Source organism: Aptenodytes forsteri, unplaced genomic scaffold, assembly GCF_000699145.1.
Source record: "Aptenodytes forsteri isolate BGI_AS27 unplaced genomic scaffold, ASM69914v1 Scaffold54, whole genome shotgun sequence".
In the NCBI taxonomy this organism is placed as follows: domain Eukaryota; kingdom Metazoa; phylum Chordata; class Aves; order Sphenisciformes; family Spheniscidae; genus Aptenodytes; species Aptenodytes forsteri.
The window spans coordinates 5,706,801-5,716,994 of NW_008796044.1; the positions used below are offsets into that span (position 1 = coordinate 5,706,801).

Consider the following 10,194-nt stretch of genomic DNA (forward strand, 5'->3'; position numbering starts at 1 on the left):
TAAAAAAGTGCTCTCTTGTATTGCTGTACCTGTGAGATACTATCCAAAAAAACAATGCTATATTCTAAGCATCTTTTCTGTCTCTGCTTTATAAAGAGTACTGCACTTTTTTTCTGGGTATGAAATCTGCTATTGGAAGAACTTTCTCAAAAGGGTTGGTGCACTTGTCTTTCCTGCTTGAGTATAAGTCAGCACCTCCCATTGAGTCATGCTCCTGTGACCACTTCTGTAAGCTTGTTTGTTTCTTGGAATAGAAAAGCATTATCTGGAATTAATACTGTGATATTAACACGGCTGCTCTAGAGATGAGAAGGATCTCAGGTTATATAGAAACAATCTAATTTTCTGACATCACTTGCTTTTACTGGGAAAACACCATGGTTTTCAATGCAGCATGTTTTCCTTAAATACAGTGATTTAGGCAACCTAGAGCAGCTGCTTGTTTTGTGTGGTTTTGTTTTTGAGTTTGTTTGGGTTTTTTTAATTCTTTTTCCCTTCAGGGATTTGGATGATTATGGAAAGTATTTTAGCCAGAAGGTAGAACAAAGCTCACTAGGGAGACTCCAGCTGGGACTGAAAATACAGCATTGTTGGTTCCACGTGTTCGTGAGTTAACACGAGACCACTTGACCAGCCAAAAATGAACTCAGTCTGTTAAAAAGGAGCTAATACCTCGTTTTAAGTGCTATTATTAAGGGCCTATCATTCTGTTATGACAAATACATCTCCAAATTGCCTAATTTGCTTATGAATATTGGCTATTCCATGAGTGTCTGACCTTCGAAGAAGCAAGCTCGGCTATCAGCTCGACCGCTATCATCCCTAGTGAGTTATTCAGAGTAGATTACAAACTGCTTCCAAAGGAAGGATAAATGTAAGCCTTAAATAATTATGAGGATGATGAGTAGGCAAGCCTTTTAGTTAGATCTTTCCTTATCTAAATTGTTTTTCCAATCATGATAAAAATATCAAAGTATGCAGTAAAAATATCTGAGCAAAATATCAGAATCAGTTGCACAGAGGAAGATAATTAGCAGATAGCGTGCATCTGTTCTTACAGACTCAAAAAAGGGCAGATGAGCTGATGCAGAGCTCTGCGTACTTTAACCTGGACTATTTTCATCCCCTTGGTTGTCTTAGTATCTGTCCACTGCATTGCAGCTCTCTGCAAAAAAGGAGTATCTAACAGTAATTCGGTGTTATTTTCTACAGTGCATCCTACAGTGTATGTGGAACTTTAAAGTTCTGATATTGCTTGTGATGGGAATGGCTGATGCCAGTTTCCTAGTCAATATGGACAGAGGAGTTCATGGCAAAAAGAGATGCAGAGTCCTTATCGCTCATTAAAATCTGACCAAATAAATGTTGACTAAAAGCTCTCGCCATTTAAAGATGTTTGTATAAGAAGAGATGTTCTCATCTAAAGACGTCATTGTTGCAATTGGAACACCTGGTCTGAAAGTGTGTGTAGCTCTTTTGAGGTGAATGTTGCTGGTTTCTCGTAATACCTGTTATTGTTGATGTGTGGTGACACCTAGAGCCTTTACTAAATGCATTTGTATTCCAAATTATTGTATGAGAATGGGAAAATATCATCAGAGTACTGAGTTTTACCCGCAGAAGCATTCTGCTGTTATTGGTATGATACAGAGGCTAAATGAGAATTTTCCTGTTCAGGGAGGAACTTGTGCAGTCTCTTCTCGATGGTTAATGTTAGATGTCAAAGTTGTGAGGTTAGTCTGCTCTGAATTGTCATCTGGACAAGGCAGTTTTTGGTGCTTTCAGTTGTGCTCAAGGGGGAACCTGTCTCCTGTGACTATCTGAGTAGTCTTCTAACTTTGGCATCAGTACCTCAATGTACACAGCATGAAATCCTTCTTGACTGACATTTCTAAATTAATCAACATAGCTGCATTTGACAATACAGCATTACAATTAAGGGAAGAAATGCAAAAATAAATACTAATTTGTAAAACTGTTTTGTCTGTTTTACAGAATAAATGTAACAATTTAGTTAAACACACTTAAATATAATTTAAATTCTCTTTATTTGTAACTTTGATGAGGAAATTATTGGGTGTTATTTACTGGGTGTCTGCAGCTCAGTTACTTATTGTTGCATTTTAAGTTGTTCTAGCTAGTGCAAAAAGACCTTGGGATGCGTATGATCAGATAGATATCTCAGAAATTTCTGTTTTGCAAGGATAGATACGCTGTCTTATGAAAACATGATTGTGCTTTCATAAATCTTGCTAATGGTTGAATATTTCATCTATAGGACAGGGTTATTGTTCATTCCTCATCCATTTTTTACCTATCTGTATGCTCTGTATGACTTCTGAAAATTGATGATAGTAAAGAATGGGGAAAAAAAAAAAGTTCTGTAACTTTGAGGATATTTTAAGAAAGAAAAGGTGGCCTATTGGAGTTGATGCCTTAGACAGTATTCCCTTTTCTGAACACGAAGAAAAGCTATCGTCTTCCTGAAGACTAGCCCAGCCAGTTCAAATGTTATGTATGCTTGATGATGATGGTGAATTTTCAGGTTGTTAGAATCAAATCTAAGAAGGTAATTTATAGATATTAAAAAAAAAAAAAATCCCAACCTGAATTAAAAATACCAGTTTTCTGTTTCCCCTTTGGAATATTTGGGGAAAAAAAAGGGTCATGAGGCAGGTGTGTGAACAAAAGGAGAACCCTGTGTCAGCAGCACTCTGTCATAATTTGTTTGTAACAATAAGGAATTTCACTCCATCCCATTTGGGTTTTTGTCATATGCTTAGTGCTTCATTGCTGTGCTCTTTATACGCAGAAGATGCTTTCTAGGATCTTACTGCAGATTATGGAGTTTCCCTGCTTCAGTGACCTGCATGAGTTACCCCTCCACTGTAGCTGTTGGGTTTTTTTTTTCCCCTGGTCCCAAGTTTACTTTTTAAATTCAGTTTTCACTCTCATTCTTTTAATATGGTCAGTCTTAATTCTTCCATCTCGTCTGTTAAAGCATTTCCAAAGTACCAGCCTTAGAACCTCAGATTTTCTGAGAATAGCTATTCTTGCTTATTAATCTTCAGTCTACAAATGAGGGGGAACAGCTGACTTGACCACTGTTTTTTCTTATATAAAAGAAAGCTGAGGTTATCACAGGCCTCTTGAGCAATGAAAAAAGTCTTGCACATATCTGTAGAATTCCACCCATTCTCAAAGCATCTGGATTTTTTCAAAGCTCCACAAAGTCCACATTCTTGTGAAGTCACAGCCTAACGATTTGGTAACAAACCCCACAATGTCAGGATGGCAGCCTAGCACCAGCTTAGCAGTTGTTATCTGTCTATTGTAAACCAAGTTGACTACTCATGTGTTCCCATGTTATTTCTAGACATGCTGATTACTTAAATTCCTTGTGGTCTGTGTCATAACTCCAGACATGTTAAATGTCTTGTGAAGTATGTCCATACATTTCACCAAACCTGAAACTTTTTATTGGGCGTTTTCCTAAAAGCAAAGGCAGACGCCTATAGAAAATTGGCAAGTTTCCCTTTTGGTCATAAAAGCAATTCTAGACTGTTTGGGTTTTTGATTGTCCTTGTCTTTTTCTACTTTGTTTTCTGTCACCATTTTCCTTTGTAGGAGTAAATGCATATATGTGCTTCCTCTATGCGTCTGTTAAGTGGATTAGTAAGGCATGCCCCACTCAGAAAAGATAATTCTAGGTTTTTCCTTACGCCTTTCACGGTATGTCCCGCTCAGTGGCACTGGCTCAAATGTTAATTTGACTGGCTCAACTGAGTTAATGCAGTCTGTGTGTCTACCCTGCCACATTATGGGGAGGGTAATCTATCTCGCTACTGATCGTTTCATGCTGAACCTATGATTTTTTTTTTCTGAGTTCGTGTGTTGGAATCGTCAACAAGGGATTGCTCTCCTTATTCCAAAACTTCTTTAATAAAACATGCACCAGAGTATTTGCAAAGCTGGCAGCACAGTGAGACCTTGTACCCTCTGCTGCCAACTGAGGAGTCCTCGAGGCTGCTGCCAGCACAATGGCACCATTAGAGGCACAGTCTCCAGTGAAAAATCACCTCTAGGCAGTCACAGTAAGAGTTGGAACTGTTAATGATTTTAAATGACCAACAAAATTATTTGCCCAATTATTATTTTTAAAACTTTAGTCTGCAAAGCTCGTCAGCTATATGTTTCCCCCCGCCCCCGCCACCAGTGCAAATATTTCCTATTTGTGTGACTATTTTTTCATTTTGAACCTAACACTCCTTTTCATGAGTGGATCCCATGTGGTGGTGCATGGACCATTTCTGAACAGCAGAGTAGTTTGCTGGAGGCAGTAGATGTCCTATATTTTGACATTAATAAGGTTCCTGGTGTTGTCTCGAATGACATTCTTATAAACAAGGTGGGGAAACACAGATTAGAGAAAACCACATTTGGAAAATAACACGAACATGATTGCTGAGTTTACTGGAAGGAAACAATTTTGTATCAAGTCCATCTTCAGTATTTTCATTTAATGATCTGAAAATTATGAAACTTGCTTAAACATTTGAGTAGCTTGAAAGGATAGAGTTAGGTTTTAAAGGATCTCATCTAGCTGAAGTGGTCTGAAAAAATGAAATTCCAAATTTTACACCTAAGAATGGCATCTCAGAACTGGGAAATAACTAGGTACATGGCAGTCCAGGGTAGGGGTGTGGGAATCAAAACAAAATAAAAAAACCAACCCTGGGGATATATCATGGATTGCAATGTGACACTGAATCCTTATCAGCACGTTGTGACAATGGTAAGGCTGACATCAGGGTCTATAAATGAAACTGCTATTTGTGAAATAACTAAGATAATCTTTCTGCTCTGTTCCATAGTGGCAAGTACTTGGTCGTCAGGCTATGTCCTTCCAAGGGCTGCACCTCAAGAAAGATTTGTGTCAATTAGGGAACATCTAAGGGATAGCAATGAAGTTAATCCAAGGCCTGGAAAACATGACTTAGAAGAAAGATTGAGTGGGGGCTGTTTTAATAGAAGAGGAATCTAAGGAAGAGGTGGGATGAGTCTTCAAATATACAAAATGTACTGCAAAGAGGAAGAGGATAATCTGTTCTCTATGATGTTGGTTAGTACCAGAAGTAATGAGCTAAAATTGCAGCAGTGAAAGCTCAGAGTGAAGATGGTGGGGATTGGAAAGTATAATGATAACCATAGTGAGATGCAGGGATAGGTTGTGGCTCCTTCACCCACTGTAGCCCGCCCACAGGAAGGCTTTCAAGACAAGCAAAGAAGCCCTGTTTGGCAGGAATTGTGGAGATACAGTTGCCCCTAAGCTTGCAGATAAATAGTTTTTGCATGAATGGCAGATGGATACACCAGCATGAAATTATCACTGTATAAACAGTTGATTAAAAACCCAAAGTAAGGCTTGATGAACAATTCAAGAAGTTGACATGTCTTACTCAAGGACTATATTTGCATTTCCCTCCTACCAGTCTGAAGCAGAGTTAGTATAAGTATCTCTGAGTGTAACCTATAGCATTGCCCTCCTCTCCCTCTCCTTTCCCTTTTCAGATCTCAAGAGAGTAAAGGTTGTTTTGATTTATTTTCCAGTAGAAGGTTGTCTGCACTTTCTGCATGTGACAGCATACACTTCCTCTTGAGAAGCTTACAAGGATCAGTAAATACTAAGTATATTGCTATTCATATTGGGTAGTATTTAAGTATGCATAAAGAGGACATCTTTCAGTATTTGCAGCTGTAGAACAGGTTGGGCTTTATAGGCTCTGACTTTATAAATTTGTGTTGGGTCTTCCTCTAGAATAGCCCTGGGAAATAGGTGCCATGTCTCAATTACCTTGTGTGTGTAATTTCCGTGCTATGAAAATAGCTTAAATGAGAATGGATACTAGTGGTTTTGGTTGTGGGTTTTTTTTTTCTGATGGAGAAATTACTACCTGCAGACATGATCTGGCTTCAGTACTGTGTGTGTTTTAGTCATTCTTTCTGTTGCTCATGACAGTGAAAGAAAAAGCCCATAAAAACATGTGATGTTATAATCCAGGAAATACGGACTTGTTGGAAGGCTGTTATTTACTGTCCTCTGGAACTAATAGTGGCATTGCTGGGTTTTGAGCAATTTCGGTTTGTCAGTATTCCTGGCTCTGGGTGTTCATGAAATTGGCAATGTTCTGGGTTGCTGTTTAGGAACTAATATATTTCTGTTAACCCTGTTTTGCTTCCAATGTTTTGCTCTGGAAATTAGGGTGGGTTTTTTTTCCTTTTATGTTCTTTTAGTTTCTTCTGGTATTACTGCTCAATAGGCATCATTCTTTTGGGAATTGGGTATTAGTTATAGCTGGTCCTAATATCCCGAAGGAGACCAGTGTGAAGAAGAAATGCCGATGATGTGGTTCCACTTCTCTCTCTAGAATGGACTCAGCAGGGGAGGGAATGTCATGCTGCATCATTTAAAGATACCATATTGCAACAAGTATTTCCAGGATTTTTTCAGATGAACATGTAGGAATCAAACAGAAATCTAGTTTGGATTCTTCACAGCGTGTGGTTTCTCATTATCCATTGTTTCAAACCTGGGAATCATCTTTCTTAACCCAAGATTCTTCAAGAAAAACTTCAACCTTCAGCAAGAAGGCAGAATAATACTATTTCTTCAAACGTGGGTATGCCAGGGATCTCCCCTGCCAGTGCACTTGGGTAATGTGTGATCTGTGGTCTGTGCCCAGAAAGTGGAAAGAGGCTGTCAATTTTCTTTCTTCAAACATTGTTATTTTATTTGTCTCTGCTATGTGTTGTACTCTGTCCCGCTCCTTAGTTATAAGGAGTTGTCTTTCATGTGATTAACCTTAGCAGGTTTCTGTTATGATAGGGAAAGGTAGTGATGGCATATTTTAAACAGTCAATGAGTTTCATATTTATTAGCAAGTTCTATCTAAACAGATTGTGATAACAGAAACAAAACATGTGGAAGTAGTGTCACACGTGTATAAAATGAAGTATTATCCAGCTTAGTACTTTTAAAACAATAAGCAGTATCAGTGCAAAATATTTTTCTTGCTAAAAGTCGTAAATCAAAGAGCAACATTTACTGTTTTGTAACATATGCTCATGCTTGGCAGAAGGCATGTCAAACGATGGTGCTTAGAGTATTAAAGTTTTAACAGAATGTTAAAGAAAACTGGAAACTGGTTAATCCACAGAAACCTGTCATAAAGATTGCATTGTAAGGTGGTTTCAGCATGAATTCTAGTGACATATGGGAGTTTAAAATATAATCTAACGATCTATCTCTACGGTGAGATGTTTATGTAACATGATTGCAACAGAGATGTCTTTTCTTGTTAATTTATTAGGATAATGAAAGTTGCAGTCTTTTTAGAACAATGCAAAGAACAAATTTTACTCAAAAACAGTCCTGGCGCTGGAGCCAAAACTTTCTTTTTCTTCTATATACATTTATGAAAAGAGAAATGATTCATCTAGTTTGGAGTATGCTGAAGACTGGCAGCCTGCCGTATGGAAATCTGTGTTGCTGCTGTCTTCTGTTATCATGGATTGCTGCTCTGGGCATTAGCATGTGTAGCCCAGCAAAGAGACATGATAGAAATACAATATAAACTGTGGAATTGATGTGCCGAAGTGGAAGACAACACTTCATTCAGAGGAAGCTCTGAGGGAAAGAATTTCATATAGGAGTAATCAATTGAAGGTCTTTTCCAGTGGAACTGGAATTTAAAAAGCTCTGTCTATAATGCTGAAGAAAAATCCTAAATTATTTCAATGTGTTGCAATTTATAATCTAGGGGTTTGATTACCGTGCTGCTTGGTTTTATAGAAATGGTATTACGTGGAAAAAATGTTTGAGTCACAGTGAGTTTCTAGGATTCATATTGGTCCTCAGTGTAAATATTTTTGTGTTATGGAAGGTTTTTAAATTCAGCTATTTTTTTGATGAATGTGATTTGTAATGTGACAAGCTGTAATAGATCACTAATGCCCCATAAAAATGTATCTGATTTTGTTAAAATTCCACAGGTGATGCAGTTAAAATACTTTCTGGTATACTTTATGTCAATGGCTATACTTACACTGATTAATCAAACACTGGGACAGGAGAGCAGAAATCTCTTTACCAGACTTTTTCTCAAAAGGTAAACTTGTGCGAAGTGTTGTGACGGAGGACCTTTGCTGCAATTGCTGCGCATGATGGTGAAGAGGCATTTCCCAGCAGGTCTCCTGGGTGACTAGGTGTAAAGCATGGCAGAGGGATGGCATTTCCCAGACATCTTGGTGCCGTTTCACTGCACTGTGCTCTCCAGCACCTGGGAAGCGTCAGTGCCCAAGAGGGAAAGTTGTCATCGGGTTTATGCTCTTAGGGCGAGGAGTCAGAAGGGCTCAGCTCTTCACAAATGATCAGGCACTCGATTCTGGCCACTTTTATAGCTGTCTAAACGGACATATTCCAGCCTTTTTTTAAAAGTTAGGGTTTGTATTTCATAATTATTTTAAATACATTACAGGAGGACTGAGGAAATCCTATCTGATGCATTGCTATATAAGAATAGTTCTATTAAATAAGGATGAAAGTTATTACTGCATATGTATTCAGATCATGTTTGTTCTGAGTGATTTTCTGGATACCCTGGAAGAAGATGTATGCATCTGAATATTACACTTCTTTCATGTATTCTTACTTTTCTCTCTCTTTTTTTTTTTTTTTAAAACAGTTTTGTATTCTGTAATATGAAAGGACAAGGTTGCAACAAAAGATATTAATGTACACAATTACTTTTATAATATTTTCTGTATCTCAGAGAACAATGTTGGCTTGCTTCTTGCTTTAGGGAGAGTTGTGTGGGAAAAATGCCATATGATTGCCTTACTACAGACTGTGTCATAATACAAGTATAGAGTACAGAAAATTAAGGTAACAAAGTTCAACTAGAGGGATCTACTGTTGGATTTAGGATTCTCCATGTTATATTCTTCATGTACTTTGGAGGAGAGAGATGTTTGAGGATATTGGTCCTTTTAATGTTCAGGTATGTGCCAGCAGCATACCCCATATATCTGTGATGCTTTACTTGTCCTGAGACCATTATTGTCCACAGTTTATAGTAGGTATAAAACTGGCATGGTTTCACAGGCAAATTGAACATATTGTTTCATCACCACGATTTGACTGTGGCTGCATAATATTTTGACATTTTTTTCCCTATTGTATGAGACCAATATTAAAAGAAATTACATCCTTCAGTTCAGGAGCGTGTCATTTTGCTATGTGAGTCTGCAGAATTCTTCTAGATGCTGAGAGAGATAACAAAACAGCCTCAGAGTAGCATCTGACTGATGAATTAGGGTTTAGCTCACCTAAGGATAATGATCTAAAAGTCAAGCATCTAGCTAAATAAACTGTTGGGTCTCCCTGTTTTCTGGGAGATATACAACTCTCCCTTAGGTCATCACACCTATCTTAAGAGGAGATGAATACTCTTCTGGAGGTTGTTCATTCTTTCCAGTTTCTGTAGATGGAGTCCAGTTGTCTAGTCTGAGTCTCAAGATTAGGCATCTGAAGTTAGGGATGCTAAATATCTCTCTAGCCCAAATTACACTGATGATATCTCCAGAATTCTCAGTACATTAATTTTGTGCTTTTGCAATATCATCATTTAAGGTATATTCTGTCTTGTTTCTTCTGCTGGTGAAACTGGAAATTTCCTCAAATCCCCATTTGTTGTGTCTATGGAATGTGTGTTTCGTATCCAAACAGCAACTCTATAATCTGGACAATTGGCCGTGGGTCTTAATGCTTGCCCATGAGTACCTGTCTTTATATAAATATATTTGAATTCTAAGAGGCTTTAATCATGGTAGTTTATTCAAAATGAGAATGGTTTCAGGTTAGATATAATCATGATTTGAAGGACTGTACTTCTTCAGTCATCTTCTTGTATTGCAGGAAAAAAACCCCTCTTATGTTATAAGAATTTATATCTCTAGATTCTCTCAGAGAAAATGTCTTAATTCCAAAGTTATCTTTAGAATGATGGTTCATCTGGCCTAGAGGAGCTAATACCATAACATTGGAAGCAAAGCTTGGTGTCTCTAACATTGCATGCACTTTCCCCTTGATTTTTTTTTTTTTCATTTTCTAGGTTATCTAAACACAGCCCATCA

General features: G+C 37.7%; 1 protein-coding gene across 3 annotated transcripts in view; it reads left to right on the top strand.

Annotated features, from left to right (window-relative positions):
- The window catches only part of GABRB2 (gamma-aminobutyric acid type A receptor beta2 subunit), a 180,857-nt gene that overhangs the window by 119,468 nt on the left and 51,195 nt on the right, over positions 1-10,194 (top strand). The gene's annotated exons all lie outside the window — the stretch shown is intronic.